This window comes from Bos taurus, chromosome 9 (genome assembly GCF_002263795.3).
Source record: "Bos taurus isolate L1 Dominette 01449 registration number 42190680 breed Hereford chromosome 9, ARS-UCD2.0, whole genome shotgun sequence".
In the NCBI taxonomy this organism is placed as follows: domain Eukaryota; kingdom Metazoa; phylum Chordata; class Mammalia; order Artiodactyla; family Bovidae; genus Bos; species Bos taurus.
In genome coordinates, this window is record NC_037336.1 from 15,098,667 (window position 1) to 15,123,448 (window position 24,782).

Consider the following 24,782-nt stretch of genomic DNA (forward strand, 5'->3'; position numbering starts at 1 on the left):
ACACAAAAAAGGAAGAAAAAAACTGAAAACAATATTCAAATACATAACCTAAGTTTACCATGCCCATGAAATTTTGTAGGCAATTATTACCAACCCTTTAAAAAATAGAAATTCATATTTTACATAAACAAGAATGGAAAGATATGAGAAGCTACTAACCTACTTAAGTATGGGTCATAAGCTTACCCAAAATTCAAAATAAGATCATATAATGAAAGAAAATTTTAAACTAATATCAAAACATGGATGCAGAAATGCTAAATAAAATATTACAAATGTAAATTCATCAATCCATTAAAAGAATAATGCATTAGTATCAGGCAAGTTTTATCCAAGGAATGTAAAGATAGATTTTTCTAATAATGAACAACCATTGTAATTCACTAGCTTAGTCACATGATTTAGGAGAAAAATAATTTCAGTGATGCTCCAAAGATTCAAGTGTAGAAATATATATATATATATAGTTGTGTGTGTGCATATGCATGTTGTGTGTCTGTGTGTATGAAAGCTAAGAACAAAGCAAAACTTCTTTAATTTGATCAAAGGTATCTACCTGAAAAATATAGCAAAGATGAAACTAACTAGAAACATTATCTTTAAGCTCAGGGACAGAACATGAATGCTATTGCTACTGTTCAATATCAAACTGGACATCCTAGCCAATGGAATAAAATAAGTAAAACCATAGTAGGTGGTATAAATATTGGAAAGTAAGAGATAAATTACTATTAGTTATAAAGGACACGATAATCTAGCTAGAAAACTAAAGGTGCTTAGATGAAAAACTACTGTAACTAAGAAGAAAGTTCAATTAAATGGAAAGAGACAAAATCAACATTTAAAAATTAACTACTTTTCTATGCTATTGGTATCACACTTTTCAAAATTTAAGTGGGGAGAGGGCAATCACATTCCCAATAGCAACAGAAATTAAATTATAAGGTCCTTAGGAATAAGCTTAATAGAAATAATTAAAGCCTTTATGGCTCAGATGGTAAAGAATCTGCCTGCAGTGAGAGAGACCTGGGTTGGAAAACTGGGTTGGAAAGATCCCCTGGAAGAAGGCATGGCAACCCACTTCAGTATTCTTCCTTGGAGAATCCCCATGGACAGAGCAGCCTGGAGGGCTACAATCCATGGATTCACAAAGAGTTGGACATAACTAAGTAGCTAAGTGTGACACATGAAAAAAATTACAAAACTTTATGGAAAAAATATAAAGTGGCCTGAATAAGGGAGGAAATTTACCACATGCATAGATGAAAATCTCAATGTTTTTAAATATAAATTATTTTCAAATGAATATATAATTTCAATGTAATCCTATTCAAAATCCAACTAAAATTTTTATTAAGTTTTAAAGTTGATATAGAAGATTGTATGAACAATGGTAACTAAAGTCATTTTTTTAAAAAAGAAACACAAAGAAAAGCAACTTGTTGTAATACTGGGTTGGACGAAAATTCGTTCAATGTTTTTCCCCAAGATGGCTCCAGTAGCACTGAGTTTTATTTAACTTCATTCAAAACTAATTTTGTTAGATTCTATTGTGATAGCTGCACTAAAAAAAAAAAATTATCAAAATTGGTGAATTTTTATGTAGCTATTTTAATATTGAAGATGGGAGAAAAAAGCAACATTTTCAGCATATTATGCTTTATTATTTCAAGAAAGATAAAAACACAACTGAAATACAAAAAAAAAGATTTGTGCAGTGTATGGAGAAGGTACTGTGGCTGATCGAACATGTCAAAAGTGGCTTGTGAAGTTTCGTGCTGGAGATTTGCTGGACAGTGCAAGAACTGGTAAACCAGTTGACGTTGATAGCAATCAAATGGAGACATTAACTGAGAATAATCACTGTTATACCACAGGAGACAGCCAGTATACTCCAAATATCCAAATCAAGCCTTGAAAAGCATTTGCACCAGCTTGGTTATGTTAATCGCATTGATGTTTGGGTTTCACATAAGTTAAGTGAAAAAACCTTCTTGACCATATTTCTGCATGCAATTCTCCATTGCAATATAATGAAAATGTTCCATTTTTAAAAGAAATTGTGATGGGCAATGAAAAATGGATATTATACAATAATGTGGAATGGAAGAGATTGTGGGACAAGCAAAATGAACCACCACCAACCACATCAAAGGCCAGTCTTTATCCAAAGAAGGTGGTTTTGGAATTGGAAGGGAGTACTCTATTATGAATGCCTTTTAGAAAACTGAATGATTAATTCTAACAAGTACTCGCCCAGTTAGACCAACTGAAAGCAGCACTCAATGAAAAGTGCCCAGATTTAGTCAACAGAAAATGTATAATCTTCCATCAGGGTAATACAAAACTCCAGGTTTCTTTGATGACCAGGCAAAAACTGTAACAGCTTGGCTGGGAAGTTCTGATTCATTACCTTATTCACCAGATATTGAACCTTCAGATTTCCATTTATTTCAGTCTTTACAAAATCCTGTTAGTGGGAAAAATTTCAATGCCCTGGAAGACTGTAAAAGGCACCTGGAACAGTTCTTTGCTCAAAAAGATAAAAAGTTTTGGCAAGATGGAATTGTGAAGTTGCCTGAAAAAATGTCAGAAGGCAATGGAACAAAATGGTGCATACATCGTTCTATAAAGTTCCATAAAGTGAAAATGAAAAATGTGTCTTTTATTTTTACCTTAAAGCTGAAGGAACTTTGGGGTCAACCCATTAGATATCAAGCATATTAGAAATCTATAGCAATTAGAACTCTGAGATAGTAATGTTTAATATAAACACAATAGAGTCCAGAAACAGGCCCACATACAAATGGGAATTTATTATACCAGGTACTCATTAACAATAAAGACCTTATACTGGCACAAAAACAGACTTGTAGGTCAATGGAACAAAATAAAGAGCCCAGAAATAAACCCACCCCCCTACACTCAGTTAAGCTGACAAAGGAGGCAAGAATATACAATGAAGAAAAGACAGTGTTTTCAACAAGGGTGGTGGGAAAACTGGACAGCTACATGTAAATCAATGAAATTAGAATACTTCTTGACACCAAACACCACAAAAATAATCTCAGAATGGTTTAAGACCTAAATATAGGACATGATACCCTAGAAGATAACATAGGCAAAGCATTCTCATATATAAATCATAGCAATATTATCTTAGTTCAGTCTCCCAAGGCAAAAGAAATAAAAGCAAAGATAAACAAAGGGGACATAATCAAACACTAAGCTTTTGCACAGCAAAGGACACTGTTACCAAAATGAAAAGACTACCTATTAAATGGGAGAAAATGTTTGAAAATGATGCAACTGATGAGAGGATAAAATTCAAAATATACAAAGAGCTCATACAATATCAAAAAATACAAACAACCCAATCAAAAAATGAGCAGAAGATCTCAATAAGCATTTCTCCAAAGAAGACGTGAAGGCAAAAAGGCACATGAAATGATACCCAACACCTCTAATTTTTAGAGAAATGCAAATCAAAACTACATTGAGGTATCACTTCATGCCAGTCAGAATTGCCATCATTAAAAAGCCCACAAACAATAAATGCTGGAGAGGGTGTGGAGAAAGGGGAACCCCCTTGCACTGCTGATGGGAAAGTAAATTGATACAACCACTATGGAGAACAGTATAGAGGGTCCTTAAACATCTAAAAGTAGAGCTACCTTGTGATCCAGCAATCCCATTACTAGACATGTATTCAGAAAAGATGAAAAATCTAATCGAAAAGATACATACACCTCAGTGTTCATAGCAGCACTATTTATAATAGCCAAGACATGGAAGCAACCTATGTGTCCATCAACAGATATATATGGGCTTCCTGGGTGGCTCAGCAGTAAAGAATCCACCTGTGATGTACAAGACACAGGAGATGCCACAAGTTCAATCCCTGGGTCAGGAAGATCTCTGGGAGGAGGACATGGCAACCACTCCAGTATTCTTGCCTCGGAGAATCCCATGGACAGAGGAGCCTGGCAGGCTACTGTCCACAGGGTTGTGAAGAGTCAGACAAGACCGAAGCGACTGAGCACATATACTTATATACATACAAATATTACTCAGCATGTGTATATAAGAAACTATTAGAAGAAAATATAGGCAAATATGTGCAACCTTGGAGTCAAGAAAACCATCTGAAATAATATACAAAAGAGCAAAAGTCATAAAAGAAAGTATAGTAAATATGACTAAAAATGACTAAAAATTTAAAAACCTAAATGACCAAAGCATATTAAAAGTTAGAAGGCAAGCAGCATAGACAACAACAAAGGGTTAGAATTAATAAGTCACTTAAAGAAAGAAAAAGCCCAAACTAATTGAAAAATGGGCCAAGGGTATAAATTGGTAATTCACAGAAGAAGTAATAAAAATGGTCAAGCTTTATATAAACTGTTTCTCAACCTCATTTTAACAGAGGAAATTAAAATTCAGTGAGTACACTCATACACAGCTGGAGAGAATATAAGTACAAGGACAGCCATTAAGAGGTGATTTTTGCATAACATATCATCCTAAAATCCTATTGTTAATATCTCCCCCAGAGAGCTACATGCCCAAGTGAGAAAGTATAAGGATCTTCACTGGAATGTTATTTGCAATAGTGAAAAATTCAAAGCAACCTAAATATTCATGACAAGAGGAATGTCTAAATAAATAATTGTGCACCCTTTCTGTGGAACATCATGCTGTAACTTTCTAAAAATGAGGTGGACCTGTAAGTACTGACATGAAAAACTGTCTAAGTCATATTATTAAGTGAAATAATGGAGCCATCATTTATGTTAAAATACATATGCACACAGATAGGGGCAACCCCATGGAGAAAAATCTAGAAGCATTGTTAATGGTGACTGTTTCAAGGGAGAAGGCTAAGACAGCGGGCATTGGAGAAGGGACTAATCAGAGGTACTTTCGTTTGATCTATTAAGTTCTGATTTTTAACAAGGAGAATCTACTACTGAGGAAATTTTAAATGGTTTTTAATGTGCAATCTATTTTTAACATGCGTCACAAATGTGGAAGTGATGAAGTTATAATAAACTGTAAACTAAGTTGCTTTAAACCAGTGAAATGAATGAAACAACAGTCATTAAAATCTAGGCTATTTCTTTCTTTATTTAAGCTTTCTTCCTTTTATTCACAGTACTAGAGCATCCAAAGAAACCTCATGTCACACCATATTCTTCACCCTCTGGTCTTAAAAAAATGAAAAGTCATCTTGGGTGGGGCTTTATTTTTTGTGGCTGTTTTCGGGATGAGGTTTGAATTACCCACCCAGGATGCTGTGACGAAAGCGCTCTTTCATTTCTAATATGATTCCTCTGGAAGCAAGAGTCATCCTCTCAATGCAATTATAACATGTGAATGTTAATTTAACAGAATAGGCCTTCTCAAGTCTTACTTTAATACACATTGGGAGAAAAATTTTGTAATTTAAGAATGACTTGTTTTTTTAGAACTCTGACTCTCACATTTACTGTTTTTGATAGGATGTTTAAAAAAAACGGGTTGAATTTGGCTTTTAGTATGAAATGTAAAACCATGAAGGCCAAATATACAAACATTTATTTCTTGATAACCACAAGTGGCCTATGATTAAGACAGAACCTGATAATTTAAGGAAAATTAACTTGTCTAAAGTGAGAACAGAGAATAATTCATGAATGTACTCATTTTTCTTTCTCCTTCCCCATTAGTCTACATTGGTCTTTAGCTCTGACATGTAAACCAGTGGGAAAACATTAACTCTGGTCAATGGACTGAATGGATTTATTTAAGAAGAAATATTTAAAGAACTAAAAGCATCAAATTATCTCCACAACACATATATTGGTCACAGAGACAAAATATAAAATACATCATAAATCTTACTTCTTCCAGAAACCTCATCTCAAGCCCCATAGATATTGAAAGAAACAGCACATATCCAAATTTCGAAGTGTCTTAGCCACATTTTTACCTTTCTTTTCCCATCACTTATTTCAATATTTTCTTACCTTTTTAACTAACATCTATATCCTACAGGGAAGACTGTGGGCAACAGCAGAGCTTTGGGCCTTTTCGATCAGTAGAGTCTGGATTCGAAATCAGGTATTTCTAATTTCAATCAGGTATTTCTATTTTCAAAATGACTAAATATGAGAAGATTATGTGCTGATGTTGCTTTTAACTTAATAGAAGACCCCTGAGGAAGGACGTATCTGAATTTGCTTTGCTGTCTCCAAAGTGCCTATTTATGATACAACATTGTAGGTCCTAAAAATATGTGACAAGTAAATGAATAATGAAAGCAAAATTCAAATTAAAATTTCTAAATATTCAATGGAATTTTAAGAAAAGGAAACTACAGTAATAGAAAAGTAATAAGTAGGAAGTTAATTTTTAAAAAATTAAAATGAAAGCACTGAGTTTATTATTAACTATTACATTTAAAGGAAAATAATGGAGCCTCTCCTGAAAGCCATTTCTATTTATAATAATCAATAGCCAAATATGATATAGGTGGAAATTGAATGTTAGGAATTTTCCCAGCCTTCATACAACAGTTTCTCAGAGAAATTTTAATCACCACAACAGCCTCCAAATGGGAAGTTGATTTATTCAAAAAGATCTCAACAAGGACAAGCAAAGGGTTTATGGTCCTTTAACTTCTTTTATATAAGTTAAAACACAGGAATTGAGGAACTTGAAGACTGCTGTGCAGAGTAGGGCATCTGGAGGTTCCCCTGTGATAGCACCAATCTTCCTGGTCTTCAACCTCTACAAACGTACCCCGCTCTACTGAGGTCATTTAAGATGCTTCCTGTTGCTATTTCTAAAGATGTTTTATGTCCTCTTGCCTTCACTCCCTTTCCTGGGGGCTGTAATCTTTAATTAGAAAAGGTAGGAAAATATTGGAATAATTGTAGAGAAAAGTAAAAATACTACCCAGACTGAACTTAGCAACGTGCTGTTTCTTCCAATCTCTATGTTTCAGAAACTTAGAACAGTCCCTGCCTCTGTGCACAGATAATTGATGACAACCCCAGCATGTTTCTCTGAGTTTATAAAGACGAGGCGAATGGAAGGTCAGCTTTTCAGGTAGCCCTGGTCAACAGGCCCAAGCCCCAAGCGTGCCCAAGATACATTTCTGCAGTTACTACATTTATAACTATACTGGTTTCTATTTAAAATCATATAATGCTAAATGACAAGTCAAAAAAAAAATACCGTCTTGGAGAATATATCTGTTCTTTCTTCCAAATTCAGTAAAATACTCACTAAGAGCTATTTCAATCTTTCTTTTTTAAAAAATGTGTTCTTAAGACATTTTCATGCCCATCGTATTACTTATTAAAGAATTTCACCCGATTTACTTAGTGAGCATTTGGAATGATTAGACATATTTACATTCACAGAGAGATTTAAATTTCAAAAACCTATTTATTGTTGAAATACGACAGGCACTGCAAGGAAGCTTACCAGTTTGATACTGGAAGAACTAGTTTGTAGTTAATTTTAACAAAATGTCTTTTTCTCATTAGGCCCCAAATAAAATTTTCTGGCAAAGTATATTTTGTGTTCCTCTGGGGCTGTGGTAACAGCTTAATTTTATATGATCCCTATATATGTCAAAGTGTGTAGAAATGTCTTACCATTTCTATAGTTAACAAAAAATAAAACATAAATATCCTGGAGGTGGTGAAAGCTAAACACTGCTCTTGAAAAAAAAAAAACAAAAAACATAATATGTTATAATTAACCAAACTTACCAAATGAGAGAAAAATTCAGCTGATTGCTATGGTAATTTTCAAGTGTTGACATATATCCAGAGTCCATCATTCTGAAATGGTTGAGGGACAGTTGGCCACATTTTTGTTCACAAAATGAAAATACTGTGGAGCAGAAAAGAACTCCTTAAGGTAGGACAGTTCAAGTCAGAGCATTAGCCATGTGACACAGTTTATAGGCAATAAGCCCACTTTTCACTGACAGATGGAAATAGGTTCATTTACTTCACAGGAATACTAAGATCGTGCATGTGCATGCTAAGTCGCTTCAGTCGTGTCCGATTCATTGCAATCCTATGGACTGTAGCCCTCTGGGCTTCTCTGTCCATGGGATTCTCCAGGCAAGAATACTGGAGTGGGTTGCCATGCCCTCCTCCAGGGGCTCTTCCTGAGCCAGGGATTTAACCAGCATTACATTGGTAGGCAGATTCTTTACCTCTGAGCAACCAGTCCATACTAAGTTCAATAACTAACAAATAGAAAACACTGGAAAAGTTAATATATTTTAGTGAATTTCTTTTCTGTAGTTTCTAGGGGTAAGCTTGGTGAGAATCCATAATATTCCAAAATACTCAATTTTTAAACCACTTGCAGCATAAGCAGCTGAATTATATCCTGTGTTTACTGAATATCCACTCCATGTAGTCTAGCCACATGTCAAGTTTGTAAGGGAAAACAAACGAGATACATCTCTGCCTTCAAGAACTTCCAATTAAATGGGATATAAAACAACAAGGTGAAAATGAGCAAACAAACAAGAAGGTATAAAATCAAATACAAAATGGAAAATAATTACTTGCCAAAATGTATAGACCAGATGAAAAGTGCCATGAAGGAACAAAGGTAAGGAATCAGAAAGTCCTATTTATTACAAGGAAAGTGTGAGGTGTAAGTTTTTTGTGGGTTTTTTTTGTAGGTTTCTTTTTTTTTAACTGAAGTATAGTTGATTTACAATGTTGTGCTGATCTCTGCTGTACAGCAGTGACTCAGTTATACACATATATACCATAAAAAAGAATGAAATAATGCCATTTGCAGCAACAGGGATGCAACTAGAGATTATCTTACTAAATGAAGTAACTCAGAGAAAGAAATACCATATGAAAATCAGCTTTTGGTTTGGGTTTTTAAATAGACTTTGAAAGACGAACAACATTTAAAGAGATACTGTATGTATGACTGAGTCCCCTCACTGTTCAACTGAAACTATCACAACACTGTTAATCAGCTACACCCCAATATAAAATAAAAGTTTAAAATAAACAAATAAAGAGATACAAACACCAAAGGATTTAAGTAAGATGTTCACCAAGACTGGTGCTTGCTAGTAAAATGGCACTTTACCTCACAAGCAAATCTCTTGTTCTGCCAAGGTCCCACTGGAAGCTAAGTTAGAACTAGTCATATTTAGGATTCGACAAATATTACTGTTGGAATATGACAGAATGTTCTGGTTATATTTATTAGATGATAGAACTCAACTGAAAGAAAAGAAATGGCCTACACTATTCTGTTTCATGAAGATTTTAACACCAACTGAGTTCAGATCAGCTAAAGAAATGAGCTTTCTCAACCAGAGGCAATTTCATCTCTCAAAGGTTATTTCTTTTAAGATCTGAAGACATTTTTGGTTGTCACAACTTAGAGTGGGAAGTGCTACTGGTATATTGTGGGTAAAAACCAAGGATACACAAACATCCTACAACATACATGACAAACCTCCACTACAAAGAACTATCCAACATATGTATCCCTATGGCTGATTCATGTTGTTTGGCAGAAACCAACAAAATTCTGTAAAGCAATTATCCTTCAATTAAAAAATAACTAAAATTTTTTAAAAAGGAAAAAAGATTTATCCAACACAAAATGTCCATTGCTTTGAGGTTGAGACACACTGAGCTAGACCACAAGGGCAATCAGTGGGGAGATTCCTATCACAGTTTATGCAACAAAACAGGCTGGATGAAGATAAAGAAAAAAAATGATGTCACAGTTATGAAGGATAGAAACATGTGGAAATCCAAACTTAAGGTACAGTCTTCTTGTGTCATTAAAGTTATAACGCCGGTGTCAATGATTTTGGAGGGGCATTAAAAAAATGTTTCGTGATGCAAGAATGTATAGTGGGGAAAAGACGGCCTCTTTAAAAAATGATGTTGGAAAACCTGGATAGCTACGTGCAAAAGAATGAAACTGGACCACTTTCTTATCAGATCAGATCAGTCACTCAGTCGTGTCCGACTCTTTGCGACCCCATGAATCACAGCATGCCAGGCCTCCCTGTCCATCACCAACTCCCAGAGTTCACTCAGACTCACGTCCATCGAGTCAGTGATGCCATCCAGCCATCTCATCCTCTGTCGTCCCCTTCTCCTCCTGCCCCCAATCCCTTCCAGCATCAGAATCTTTTCCAATGAGTCAACTCTTCGCATGAGGTGGCCAAAGTACTGGAGTTTCAGCTTTAGCATCATTCCTTCCAAAGAAATCCCAGGGCTGATCTCCTTCAGAATGGACTGGTTGGATCTCCTTGCAGTCCAAGGGACTCTCAAGAGTCTTCTCCAACACCACAGTTCAAAAGCATCAATTCTTCGGTGCTCAGCCTTCTTCACAGTCCAACTCTCACATCCGTACATGACCACAGGAAAAACCATAGCCTTGACTAGACGAACCTTTGTTGGCAAAGTACCATACCCCAAAATTAACTCAAAATGGATTAAAGACTTAATATAAGACCTGAAACCATAAACCTAGAAGACCTAAAACCATAAACATAGAAGAAAGAGGCAGTGCCATTTATTGATGAGGCTGTATTTGCCCCATTGTATATTCTTGCCTTCACTGTCAAAAATAAGGTACCCATAGGTGCATGGGTTTATTTCTGGGCTTTCTATCTATATTTCTGTTTTGGTGCCAGTACCATACCATCTTGATGACTGTAGCTTTGTAGTGTAATCTGAAGTCAGAAAAGTGGATTCCTCCAGTTCCATTCTTTCTCAAGACTACTTTGGCTATTCAGGGTCTTTTGTGTTTCCATGTGAATTCTGAATTTTTTGTTCCAGTTCTGTGAAAAATGCCATTGATAATTTGATAGGGATCACATTGAATCTGTAAATTGCATTTGGTGGTATAGTCATTTTCACAACATTGATTTTTCCTAACCAGGAACATGGAATATTTCTCCATCTGTTTATGTCATCTTTGATTTCTTTCATGAGTGCCTTATAATTTTCTATGTACAGTTCGTTTCCTTAGTTAAGTTTATTCTTAGATATTTCTTTTTGTTGCAATGGTGAATGGGATTGATTCCTTAATTTCTCTTTCTGATTTTTCATTGTTAGTATATAAAAATGCAAGTGATTTCTGTGTATTGATTTTGTATCCTGCAACTTTGTTAAATTCACTGATTAGCTCTAGTAATTTTCTGATACTGTCTTTAGGGTTTTCTATGTAGAGTATCATGTCATCCTCAAACATTGAGAGCTTTACTTCTTCTTTTCCAATCTGGATTCCTTTCTTTTTCTTCTCTGATTGCTGTAACTAGGACTTCCAGAACTCTGTTCAATAATAGTGGTGAAAATGGACACCCTTGTCTTGTTCCTGATCTTAGAGGGAATGCTTTCAGTTTTTCATCATTGAGAATAATGCTTGCTGTAGACTTGTTGTATATGACCTTTACTATGTTGAGGTGGGTTCCTACTATGCCATTTTTTGAAGAGTTTTCATCATAAATGGGTACTGAATTTTGTCAAAGGCTTTTTCTGCAAATATTGAGACTATCATATGGTTTTTAATCTTTCAATTTGTTAATATGGTATATCACATTGATTGATTTGTGTATATTGAAGAATTCTTGCATCCCTGGAATAATCCAAACTTGATCATGGTGTATGAGCTTTCTGTTGTGTTGCTGAATTCTGTTTGCTAAAATTTTGTTGAGGATTTTTGCATATATGTTCATTAGTGATATTGGCCTATAATTTTCTTTTTTTGTGTTGTCTTTGTCTGGTTTTGGTATCAGGGTGATGGTGGCCTCGTAGAATGAGTTTGGGAATGTTCCTTCCTCTGCAATTTAGTGAAAGAGTTTTAGAAAGATAGGCATTAGCTCCTCTCTAAATGTTTGGTAGAATTCTCCTGTGAAGTCATCTGGTCCTGGGCTTTTGTTTTTTGGGGAGATTTTTGATGACAGCTTCAATTTCAGTGCTTGTAATTGGGTTGTTCATAATTTCTACTTCTTCCTGGTTCAGTCTTGGAAGACAGAACTTTTCTAAGAACCTGTCCATTTCTTCCAGGTTATCCGTTTTACTGCCACATAGTTGTTCATAACGGTCTCTTATAATCCTTTGTATTTCTGCATTGACTGTTGCAACCTTTCCTTTTTCATTTCTAATTTTGTTGATTTGATTCTTCTCTCTTTTTTTCTTGATGAGTCTGGCTAAAGTTTTGTCAATTTTGTGTATCTTCTCAAAGAACAGCTTTTAGTTTTATTAATTTCTACTATTGCTTCTTTCATTTCTTTTTCATTTATTTCTGCTCAGATCTTTATGATTTCTTTCCTTGTACTAATTTTGGGGGGTTTTGTTCTTCTTTTTCCAGTTGCTTCAGGTGTAAAGTTAGGCTGTCTATTCGAAGTTTTTCTTGTTTCTTGAGGAAGGATTGTGTTGCCATAAACTTTCCTCTTAGAACTGCTTTTGCTGCATCCCATAGGTTTTGAGTTGTTATGTTTTCATTGTCATTTCTTTCTAGAAATTTTTTGATTTCCCTTTTTGATTTCCTCAGTAACCTGTTGATTATTTAGAAACATGTTGTTTAATCTCCACGTTTGTGTTTCTTACAGTTTTTTTTCTTGTAATTGATACCTAGTCTCATAACATTGTGGTCGGAGAAGATCCTTGATCTGATTTCAATTTTCTTAAATTTATTGAGGTTTGATTTGTGACCTAAGATGTGGTCTCTCCTGGAGAATGTTCCATGTGCACTTGAGAAGAAGGTGTATTCTTCTGCGTTGGATGGAATGTCCTGAAGATATCAATGAGATCCATATCATCTAAAGTATCATTTAAGACTTGTGTTTCCTTATTAATTTTCTGTTTTGATGTTCTGTCCATTGGTGTGAGTGGGGTTTTAAAGTCTCCTACTATTACTGTGTTACAGTAAATTTCTCCTTTCATGTCTGTTAATGTTTGTCTTATGTATTGAGGTGCTCCAATGTTGGGTGCATAGATATTTACAATTGTTATGTCTTCCTCTTGGATTGATCCCTTGATCATTATGTAGTGTCCTTCCTTATCTTTTGTAATCTTCTTTATTTTAAGGTCTACTTTGTCTGATATGAGGATTGCTACACCAGCTTTCTTTTGCTTCCCATCTGCATGGAATATATTTTTCCATCCTCTCACTTTCAGTCTATATGTGTCTTTAGGCCTGAAGTGGATTTCTTGTAGACAACATATATATGGGTCTTGTTTTTGTATCCATTCAGCAAATCTGTGTCTTTCGGTTGGAGCATTTAATCCATTTACATTTAAAGTAATTATTGATTTATATATATATATATATATATATATATATATATATTCCTATTGGCATTTTCTTAATTGTTTGGGGTTGATTTGTAGATCTTTTTTCTTCTCTTGTATTTCTTGACAATATAAGTCCCTTTAACATTTGTTGTAAAGCTGGTTTGGTGGTTTGTCCGAAAAGCTTTTTATTTCTCCATCAGTTTTGAATGAGATCTTTGCCAGGTATAATAATCTTGGTTGTAGATTTTTTCCTTTCAGTACTTTAAATATACCCTGCCATTTCCTTCTGGCCTGCAGAGTTTCTGCTGAAAGATCAGCTTTTAAGCATATGGTGTTTCCCTTGTATGTTACTTGCTGCATCTCCCTTGCTGCTTTTAATATTCTTTCTTTGTGTTTAGTCTTTGTTAGTTTGATTACTATGTGTCTTGGCATGTTTCTCATTGGGTTTATCCTGTATAGGACTCTTTGTGCCTTTTGGACTTGATTGACTATTTCCTCTTCCATGTTGGAGAAATTTTCAACTATAACCTCTTCAAAAATTTTCTCATAACCTTTCTTTTTCTCTTCTTCTTCTGGGACCCCTATAATTCAAATGTTGGTGCATCTGATTTTGTCCCAGAGGTCTCTGAGACTATCCTCAGTTCTTTTCATTCTTTTTATTTTAGTCTGCTCTTCAGAAGTTATTTCCACCATTTTATCTTCCAGCTCACTGATTCATTCTTCTACTTCAGATATTCTGCTATTGATTCCTTCTAGAGTATTTCTAATTTCAGTAATTGTGTTGTTTGTATGTTTATTCTTTAATTCTTCTAGGTCTTTGTTAATTGATTCTTGCATTTTCTCCATTTTGTTTTCAAGGTTTTTGATCATCTTTACTATCATTATTCTGAATTCTTTTTCAGGTGGTATGCCTATTTCCTCTTCATTTATTTGGACTTCTGCATTTCTAGTTTGTTCCTTCATTTGTGTAGTACTTCTCTGCCTTTTCATTATTCTTTTTTAACTTAATATGTTTGAGGTCTCCTTTTCCCAGGCTTCAGGGTTGAATTCTTTCTTCCTTTTGGTTTCCGCCCTCCTAAGATTGGTCCAGTGGTTTGTGTAAGCTTCATATAGGGTGAGATTCATGCTGATTTTTGTTTGTTTGTTTTTCCTCTGATGGGCAAGGCTGAGTGATGTGGCGATCCTGTCTGCTGATGACTGGGTTTGTATTTTTGTTTTGTTTGTTGTTTAGATGAGGCATCCTGCACAGGGTGCTACTGGTGGTTGGGTGATGCTTAGTCTTGTATTCAAGTGGTTTCCTTTGCGTGAGTTCTCACTATTTGATACTCCCTAGGGTTAGTTCTCTGGCAGTCTAGGCTCCTGGAGTCAGTTCTCCCACTCCAAAGGCTCAGGGCTTGATCTCTGGTCAGGAATGAAGATTCCACAAGTGGTTTGTTACAGCATTAAGTGAGATTAAAACAAATATCCCAAAACAAGTAACAAAAAATGAACCCCAGACAAATGGCAGTTATAAAATCAGGCAAATAATAATTAAAATAATGGAATATACACATATACATACACACCCATGAACAAAATCAAAACAGTCCAACAAAAATAAAGTACAGTTGATTGACCCAGAGAACAAAGGAAATAAAAAATTATATTTACCAGTTAAGAACAAAACTAACTGAAGCACAAACTGGAAAACAAAACCAAAGCAAGGTGCCAAGTGGGAAATAAGGCAATGAAAACAAAGCTAACAAATACGTTGAAAGGAAAGGAAAGAAAGAATAGTTATCAAAGTTAAACAGAGGTAGATAAAGAAGATTTATACACATTAAAGATTAACTGCAAGGGGAAAAGAACAGTGGGAAAAGCAAACAGAGGAATATATGTAGAAAAACAATAATAGGCTTTAAAAATTAAAATTTAAAAAAAAGAGAGAAAAGAAAAAAAATGGAAAACTCCACAGAACTGCAAAAGCCCAATGTAGAGGCAGAGGTTTATAACAACAATAAAAAATGTGACTGAGAAAGAAAAGAAAGAAAAAAGCTCAAAAGCTTAATTAGATTTCACAGTGCCAATAAAACTGACAACTACAACAGAGTGGGGATGGGGGGGAGTAAAAAGGAAAAAAAGTCCAAAAGAATCTATAGAACAAGTGAAAATATCAGAATAATAAATGTTTTTCTTGGGTCACTGCTGTCAGAGTCCTCTCCCTCACTGGGAGTCACAGTCCACCTCACCTCCCTAGGATGCCCTCCAACACTGTGCTGATCTCTGGACCTTCTGTGGGGGCAGTTCAGATTCTAATCTGGTCCTACTCATGTGTGTTCTTGCTTCCAATATCCACAGCCATCAGAACTAGAGTGCTTTCTTATGTGGGAGCTCTCAATGACCTTTTATATATTCCATAGACATGAGTCTGCCTAGTTGATCATGTGGATTTAATCTGCAGCTGGTGGAAAGGTTTTGGGTCTTCTTCCTGGGCCACACTGCCCCTGGATTTCAATTGTGGTTTTCTTTCTACCTCTGCATGTGGGTCATCCACTGCGGTTTGCTCCTGAGGCTGCCCTGGAGAACGTGGGTTTGCCCCTGTGAGGGCCAGTTGTGGAGGTGGTGCAGCTGCTTGGGTCACAGGGGTTCTGGCAGCACCAGGTACTCAGGGGACTTGGCAGCTAGGGCAGCAGGGTATGGCAACTAGAAGGGTATGGTGCTCTAGAAGGGTATGGCAACCAGTATTGGCCAATATGCTGCAGTATTCTTGCCTGGAGAGCCCTCCGTCCCTGACAGAGAAGCCTGGCAGGCCACAGTCTACAGGGTCACAAAGAGTTGAACACTACCAATGCGACCCTGTGTGCATAGATGCAAGACTCTTTTTGCCTGTCGCAGCTCTGCCCCAGTGAGAATTGAGCATGAATGTGGCACAGCTGCTGGCTTGCAGGAACCCTGGCAGAGTCAAGTGTGCTGGGACACAGACTGCCTCCACCGCAGGAGTTATGGCCCTATCAGGGTCTTTTTCTGAGCCTCCTATAGCTGGCGATCAGAAGGTCTCTTTGGCCAGTCTTTCTCCATAGCTCTGCTGGTTCAGGCACTTAGAGGGCTCCCTTGCCTGCAGTCCTTCTCTGTTGTTCGGCACATCAGGCACATAGAGGGGCCCCCCTGGCTGGAGTCCTACTCTGTAATTTGGCACATCAGGCACTTAAAGGGGCACCCTGGGTGGGGTCCTACTCTATAGTGCCTCAGGTGTTTGATGGGCCAACCTCTCTATTCTTCATCTGTGGATGCTGGCATGTTGGGGGAGAGAGAGGCTATGGTGATGGCTCCACCCACTATGCGTGACTCAGCTGTATCGCCTTGCTTCCATGGCTGCCTGGCTTTCCTCCACAGGTATTTCCCACCACGATCTCCTCCTCCACATCCCCTCAATCTGTCTCTCCACAGTAAACAGCAACCCTTGCCCTGGGATTGCTCCACAACCACTAAACCCCAGGTCCTAGCTGCTGTGCCTTCCAGGGAACCTGTACCCCTGTCTGGGGTATGTATGGCTGCAGCAGAGACTGATTCTCATTCTATTTAGGCTGCCACAGATCAGCTGTTTCACTCTCAGCCTTAAATGTTTCTCCTCTGACTCAGACAGTTGCCCCGCTGTGGGGATCGGACCCCTGCTTCAGTTCCCCCACCTGCCGAGGGCAGGTCCGGTCCTACTAACGCTCCTGTTTTCCCCCTAGTTCCTTCATCCTACTGAGTTTTGTGTGGTTCTATATATTCTTTTTCCACTGGTCAGGGATTCCTGTCCACTCCCTGCTGGTGTTCTGCATGCACTTCTGTGCCTGGAGGTGTATTCCTGAATAATCTGTGGAGAGAGATGCACTCCACGTCCACCTACTCCTCCACCATCTTTTTCTCTCCCTCCCTCATGCACTCTTGTTGGGAATGTAAATTGGTGCAACCACTATGGAAAACTGTATGGAGTTTCCTCAAAAAATTGAAAATAGAGCTACCATATGATCTAGTAATTTCACTTCTAGGTATCTAACTAAAGAAGATGAAAACACTAATTCTATAAGATCTGAGTCCCTATGTTCACTGAAACATTATTTATAATGACCAAGGTATGGCAACAACTTAAGTGTCCATTGATAGATGAATGGATAAAGATGTGATATATGTATGTGCATATATAGATGCATGTTTACTGTAGAAATTTTTAAGTCATATATTTATCCAGAGATGATCATTGCTAACACTTGGAATGTAGTCTTCTAATTTTTCCAATAGAATCTTAAAGTAGATATTTTTGTAATATATTTTTTTATTAAATAGTCACTTTTTCAAATTTGATGTCAAACAACTCAAATTCATTCTTTTCCTGATTAAGAAGACTCTGCTATTAAAGATATATGTTTGCCTCTAAGTTTTCACTACAATAAAAAGGCTGCACTCATATAGCTGTTATTCATTAAATGTCTGCAGTTAAGAACCCATGCTGTATTTAAAGCCACTTCTCACTCCTCCAAGTGGTTATCATATGGTAACTAGATCCAACAATCTTTGCCTTCCAGCATAGTCCATGCATGCAAACAGAGGGACGGAAGTAGGATCTCTCTGCTGTAACTTGGTATCCCTGAGCTCCGTTTCCTCCCGGGCAGCGTTTCCTGGGGAGGTCTGCAGTTAACATGGAGGCAGTGGGTGAGCTGTCCACTTGGTTCCCCAGAGGAGGCACAGAGCTTCCATGAGACTAATCTATTCATTAGCTATGTTAAGAAGATAATATCAGACCAAAGTTTAATTGACCTCCTTTTTATAGTGAGTGCAATTAAAAGTTTCCTATAAAATGGATCTCAAGTATAAATCAACTTTATTTGAACTGTAAGTCACACACAGTCTAGGCTGGTCAGTTGTTCTAGGCTGGTAGCATAGTTCTAGATAAGCAGGTAAGGATTTGATGTCACCAAATGTGGTTAGCCTTCCACGAAGAAAATTTTATTTTATAACCTGAACTAATCACAAGGAGAATCTGACATGAAGCAATGGGTGGCTCAGTGCTAACTCAACTCCTCTCCTGAAATTGCCTTATACTTCTTGTGGTATTTGTGGTGGCCTGACGTTGCCCACTGCCCCATGATTCTCTACATAGGACTACCCAGCACATGGTAATAATATAATCCAGTATTACATTATTATGCCACATATAATATTAATACAGTATTAAAATAGTAAGAATATTTTCTGTGGTTTAACAAGGTAAAATGGCTTTGAATATTGCTTATTTTTTGATTCTGATATCTTTACAGGTAATTTTTTTTCATAGGGAATTCTGTGTACAAATCAACCCTATCAAATATCAGAAAATCCATGAGAGAAAAAAATTATTTCATGGGCTTACACCTTGGTTTTCTAAAATATAAGGTAAGCCCTTATGTTTTCAGTTCAGTTCAGTTCAGTCGATCAGTCGTGTCTGACTCTACGACCCCATGAATCGCAGCACGCCAGGCCTCCCTGTCCATTACCAAGTCCCGGAGTTCACTCAAACTCATGTCCATTAAGTCGGTGATGTCATCCAGCCATCTCATCCTCTGTTGTCCCCTTCTCCTCCTGCCCCCAATCCCTCCCAGCATCAGAGTCTTTTCCAATGAGTCAGCTCTTCACATGAGGCGGCCAAAGTATTGGAGTTTCAGCTTGAGCATCATTCCTTCCAAAGAACATCCGGGACTGATCTCCTTTAGAATGGACTGGTTTTATAACTCTCTTTTTAAATAAAGCACTCATGAAAAATTTCTGGAATTTATTTGAGGATTTTACATAACCAAGATTCTGACCTTTTCTTGGTATATTAAACACCCTTTACAATCATTGTACTTATACCATGTTCTTCTAATCTGTTAATGGAGTAGACACTATTCCCCCTTAAGTCACCAAATTCCAGAATAGAAAAACAAACATTAGAAACTGAGAGGAGAGTCAAGTCAGACCGTCTCCTTGTTCCCAAGCATCTAGTCTGACCTCCCACATAGAGTGGTAATTTGTGCTTCAATCTCTGCTCTGTTGCACCACAATCTAGCAGAAATGGTAGTTCCCGGTTCCAAGATGGATATTTCTCAGGGAATGAATGGGAATGGAAAACAAATCTTGAGGTTGAAGGTTAATTATCGACAAAAATTATCCTTTGGCAATAACAACTTTCTCTGTAATATTAACAAAAGTGTCTTATGTAGTTTTGATGTATATTAATCTTGAAAGATGTTCTAAGACTGGCTGAAGCAGAAGAAATGACAGAAAGAGGGTTCTGAAAAGAAAATAAAGAGGAATGAATGAAGAATAAGCCCAGAGAGCATGGGAAATTGAAGGAGAGGACAGAAGTCATACATATGAGGGTCTGAATCCAGATGGGGAGGGAAAAAAGAGGAAACAGAACTCCCACAATCAGAGTGTAAGTATGAAAGGGAGGGTATGAGGGATGATAAAGAAGCAAAGATGTGACTTCTCTGGTGGTCCAATGGTTAAGACTCCTTGCTTCCAATGCAGGGGATGCAGGTTCCACCCCTGGTGGGGAAACTAAGATCGCACATGCCACACGGCGAGGCCACACACACACACAAAAAAAAGCAGCAGCAAAGAGATGAGCATGTCTTTGTATTGGCTGTTTAAAGAAAGTGGGCTTCCCTGGTGGCTCAGATGGTAAAGGATGGTAAAGCAGGGTCTCCTGCTATAAGGAGACCCAGGTTCAATCCCTGGGTCAGGAAGATCCCCTGGAGAAGGAAATGGCAACCCGTTCCAGTACTCTTGCCTGGACCATTCCATGGATAGAGGAGCCTGATGGTCTACAGTCCATGGGGTCACAAAGAATCAGACATGACTGAACAACTTCACTTTCAAAGAAAGGAGGGCTACAAAAGGAGAAGTGATGAATTCGTTGAATAATGCACTGCTAGTTAAATCACCAAATAGAAGTTGGAGATTCCGCATAATTGTGCTATTATTCACACTTACATTCTAATTAACAGAATTATATATAATGTGTAGGCTCACTTTATCTGTGGGTATGAGAGAAGTAAAGGGAACTCATTCACTTGTACCCAATGTACGAAAAAGAACACTCGGAAGGACCGCCACAGAAACAAAGCACCGCTCTCGTCTCAGCACATCTGTTATAGGACCGAACGACACAAGACGGTGTGAGATGCTTACTGCCTACCTTTACTCTGGGAAATCTTTCAGAAGTGGCTTTTTCCAAAAAAGGACTTCCCCAGAACAAAGCACAACAATATTAGCACAGAAGGTCTGGGTGTGGTTTTACTCACATCACTGCTCCCTTCGTGTTCACAAAATGTTTCTGCTCTCAGACCAGTGGAAGTAGCTGAGCACCACAGGCACCAGGTAGCACCCTCACGAGACCCCTCACAGGATACACGCACACCACAAACCACTCTCCAACTAGCTTCCCTCCATCCTCTGGAATAACAGACAGAACTGACGACGAGAGAGCTGTTGGTCTTCCAAAATGCCCAACGTCTAGAGTGCCAGAGGCAGGATGAGACAGAAACCACGAACTCCTACCCAACAAGTATCTTGGGAATTAACCCAAGACCGATCACGTTCTGGCTTCCAGGAAGATAAGCAGCACAATGCTGTGGCTTATCTATGAATTCCTATATCCGAATTAACAAGCTATATGACTTTAGCTTCCCTGGTGGCTCAGATGGTAAAGAATCCCTGCAATGTGGGAGACCTCGGTTTGATCCCTTGGTTGGGAAGATACCCTGGAAGAGGGCATGGCAACCCACTCGAGTATTCCTGCCTGGAGAATCCCCATGGACAGAGGAGCCTGGCAGGCTACAGGCCATGGGGTCACAGAGAGTCGGACAAGACTGAGCAACTAAGAACAGCACATGACTTCAAGAAAGATCAACTTTCTGGTCTCAGTCTCCTCATTTCATAAAAAGCAGTCGAGTCAATCATCTCTTAGCATCCATCAGTATCTAAAAATATTATGGTAAACATTTTTTTCAGAGTAATTCGTGAGTTTAGCAGATTGCCGAAAACTTGAGCCTTAGTATCCTTTTCCTGGATCAGTTTAATCCTGTAATTCTAATGAGCTTAAGCAGTTTTATGTCATGATCAAAGGCAAGGATTCCTTACTCTCGCTCTCTGTTTGATCTACCTGCCTCTTGGTCCCCCCACTCTCATGATCCAGTCAGATGTGTCCATTTTGGATATTGGTTTCTGTTTTGATAATAACATTACTCAGGAAATACACAGCCATCAGGATGTTCTTGGCACTTCAGTGATTAGGCAGAATGGACTTCTGTGATTAGGTAGGCTTATTTCCACAATTCTAATCGAGTAAGATTCCTCCTAGGAAATCCTATCGAGCTACCGAGAATGAAGTATGTGGGCTTTTCTTTATAATAAGAGCCTCTGGGTCTGCCAAATTTTTAGAAGTCAGTAGGCAGTATTTGAGAACAACAAGAGGAAAAGAGAACAATGCATTCTCAAAAGCATCACATGTGTTTGGACTCCTATTTTTCAAAATGGAAATGGCCTTATGTTTTTTTTTCTGATTATTAAGATTTTTACCACATATTGTCAAATTGCCTTTCAGGAAGCTCGCCCTAGTTGATTTTCCCACCAGCATTCCACAGTGGCGACTTCCTCACACCCTCACCAGACAGGTATCAGATTCTGTGTGTCTTTGTCAATCCGTTGGTGAAAACAATACTATTTCTTTTCATTTGAATTTTTAATTATCAGTGAGGTTAGTTTTCACACATTTATTACAAATTGTTTACTTATGCTGTTTGTCCATTTTTCTTTTGTTATGTCTCTTTTGCTTTATTCGTGTAAAAGAGCTCTTTATATTAAGGATATTTGTTCTTAATTATTTTTGTTCATGAGGTGTTTTTTTTTCCTGCATAAAAGTTTTCACTCTGCTTTAAGGAATAAAATATTTTAGTCTTTTGCTTTACTGTTTTTTTTTTTTGCCCTGTTTAGGAAGTTCTTTCTTACCTCATCTATATATATATATGTTTTTTTTTCAAGTATTTCACGCTCAATTGTAAATTTCTGGTGAATTTAAGTGTATTTTGGTATGTATTTTGGTAGAAAGGGTGACTTAGAGATTTCATTTTTTTCCAGTTATTTCAAACCCATTGACTGAAAAATCCAAATTTTCTTTTCTGATTTGAAATGTCTCTCCTTTCTAACACTAAACTCTTTATATACAGGTTTCTGGAGTTCTGACTGTTTTCCTTTGATCTCCTCATCTGATGCGAACTTATTCTGACACCACTACCAAAGTGTTTTTAATGAGTGTGGTTTCAAAATTCATTTTATTATGTGGTAAGGCAATGCTCCCAACTTGTACTTCAAAAATTTCCTGGCTATTCACACAAGATTCTTGCTCCAACAGCAGTTGGGCACTTGAAGTGAAGTGCTGAATATATGTAAGTATTTTTCAAAGTGCACAAACTTGTGAAAGCCCTAAAGCAAATAATTTTATAGGAAACATCCATCCCTCCCTTTTAGACTTATTAAGATTAGTCACTGCTATTTTTTTTCAACCGTGCAGTCTATAGGATCTTAGTTCTCAGACCAGAGATTGCACCCACACCCTCGGCAGTGAGAGCACAGTGTTCTAACCACTGGACTGCCAGGAGATTCCCATTAAGATTGCTCACTGCTTTGAAAGAATGCTCGGGGTATAGGTGGTGTTGGGCATCAAGAATTTTCTAGCCCACAAGATGCATATTTGGCTTGCATATTATGGCCACAACGGTTTTAAGTGTGATGAAAATGTGTGCATCCTCTTTATCACACTATTCTTAAAAACGTTAAAATTATCATATATGTGGAAAGAATGCAACTTATAAGCGCCCCACTGTTCGTAAAGCTATGTGGACTTGTTGAAACTAATCAGTTATTGAGCCTTTCAGTCACATTCATTTCCTCTGCCTGCCCTTAGACCTTGTTTGTCAGTTCCTATCTTGCTTTCAGCCTCTAGGGTCCCCTTTCCTCACAGCAAGAGTCACTTTATCACCCCCATCTATGATCTCTGAGTCAATTACTCACTACCCCAAACCAGGTGAGTGCTCCCACCATCTCCTTCACTCCCTAGTCATCTGGCATTGAAATTGCCATTGGTTTTACCTGGAACCCAGGTAGAGAGTAGAGACCATATGCTCTTCACCATTGTACGAAATCCCTAGCTCAGTCCCTGCACACAGGCAAATTTCAGTAATATTTAGTGAGTGGGCGAACACTACAAACTAAATGTGACACAGGAGGGATACAAAGAGCTCTAGCCCAGGACTCTGGAATTTAACATCATCTTAATTGTTCCAACATTGCATTAGAGTCTCTAGGACTGCTCCTCCTCCACGGTGATTCTGTCCCTGAACCCCACATTCCTGCTTTCTTCCCTGGTCCTGCGGAAAGGCTTGCCCCACCTGCCTACCAGAATACCCCATAACCTCAGGTTAGATCCTCAGATGCCAGGTGTTAGCTTGAACTCCTTGTCGTTTAATGCCACAGCATTTGGAGCCTGTGTACCTGTTCTCAGTTAGCTACGTGCATAGGCTTTGTCTGATGGAGCCTAAGATATGTTCTTCATATCTTGGAGCGGACTGTATGCCTCTCACTTCCGAATCAGTTGCTTTCATACAGCCCAAATCCTTTTAATTGCACACAATGCATGCTACACAACTCTTTGCGACCCCATGGACTGCATCCCTTCAGGTTCCTCTGTCCATGGCATTCTCCAGGCAAGAAGAGGATCTCCTGGAGGGCATGGCAACCCACTCCAGTATTTTTGCCTTGAGAATCCCATGAATGGAGAAGCCTGGAGGGCTGCGGTCCATGGGGTTGCACAGAGTTGGACATGACTGAGCTACTAAGCACACGAGTGCATGAGTGCAAAGTTACTTCAGTCGTGTCCAACTCTTTGCCACCCTGTGAGCCACAGAAGCCGGCCAGGCTCCTCCGTCCATAGGGTTCTCCAGGCAGGAATACTGGAGTGTGTTGTCATCCCCTCCAGGGGATCTTTCCAACTCAGGGATGGAACTCGAATCTTTTATGTTTCCTGCATCAGCAGGTGGGTTCTTTACCACTAGCACCAACTGGGAAGCCCTGCCCCACAATAGTAATGAGAGCACTGTTGAGGCCCAACTCCTATGAAACATCTGGGAACAGAAATCAGAGTAACAATCCAGATATAAATCAAATTGTAGGATTTTTAACCATACATTCATACTATGTGGAAAAACAAGAGCTCTTTTTTTCCCCTCTAATCTCTCTCTCAAAAGGACAAAATTTTTCACTTTCTGGGAAACCACAAGTCACTTTCATCTGGTTTTCCCCCTAGTCCTCGCCTCTTTTTGAGTTCAACATTTCACGTGTTCATTTTGGGGAGATTCCATTGCAATACATCATCAGGAACACATGTGTTCCGCTGGGACCTTATTCCCTGGAAGATGTGAACAGTGATGTAAATAACAG

General features: G+C 38.0%; 1 protein-coding gene across 4 annotated transcripts in view; it reads right to left on the reverse strand.

Moving 5' to 3' along the window:
• FILIP1 (filamin A interacting protein 1) overlaps positions 1-24,782 on the reverse strand; it is a 221,846-nt gene that overhangs the window by 183,622 nt on the left and 13,442 nt on the right. The window contains exon 2 of one of the 4 annotated variants that reach the window (XM_010808370.4): positions 7,764-7,887. The exons of the other annotated variants lie outside the window; for them this stretch is intronic. The gene's annotated coding sequence lies outside the window, so the exon portion shown is untranslated. The remainder of the gene's footprint in view (positions 1-7,763; positions 7,888-24,782) is intronic. 4 annotated transcript variants of the gene reach the window in all.